Consider the following 483-nt stretch of genomic DNA (forward strand, 5'->3'; position numbering starts at 1 on the left):
GCAATATTGCAACCATTTACATTATTATTATTATTTTTTTTTTTTGGTTTTTTTTTTTTTTTTTTTTTTTTTTTGGTTTTTGGTTTTTTTTGTTTTTTGTTTTTTTTGTTTTTCTAGACATGGTTTCTCTTTATAGCCTGGCTGTCCTGGAACTCACTTTGTAGACCAGGCTGGCCTCGAACTCAGAAATCTGTCTGCCCCTGCCTCCCAACTGCTGGGATTAAAGGTGTGCACCATCACCGCCAGGCTATTTTGGATTTTCGAGACATGGTTTCTTTATGTAACTCTGCTATCCTGGAACTCACTCTGTAGACCAGTCTGGCCTTGAACTCAGAGATCCACCTGCCTCTGCCTCCCTAGTGCTGGGATTAAAGGCGTGCGCCACCACTACTTGCTATTTATTTTTATTTTAAATGTATGAGTATTTTGTCTAAATGTGTGTGGCTTAGTTAGGGTTTCTGTTGCTGTGAAGAGACAGCATGA

This window comes from Mus pahari, chromosome 1 (assembly GCF_900095145.1).
Source record: "Mus pahari chromosome 1, PAHARI_EIJ_v1.1, whole genome shotgun sequence".
Classification (NCBI taxonomy): domain Eukaryota; kingdom Metazoa; phylum Chordata; class Mammalia; order Rodentia; family Muridae; genus Mus; species Mus pahari.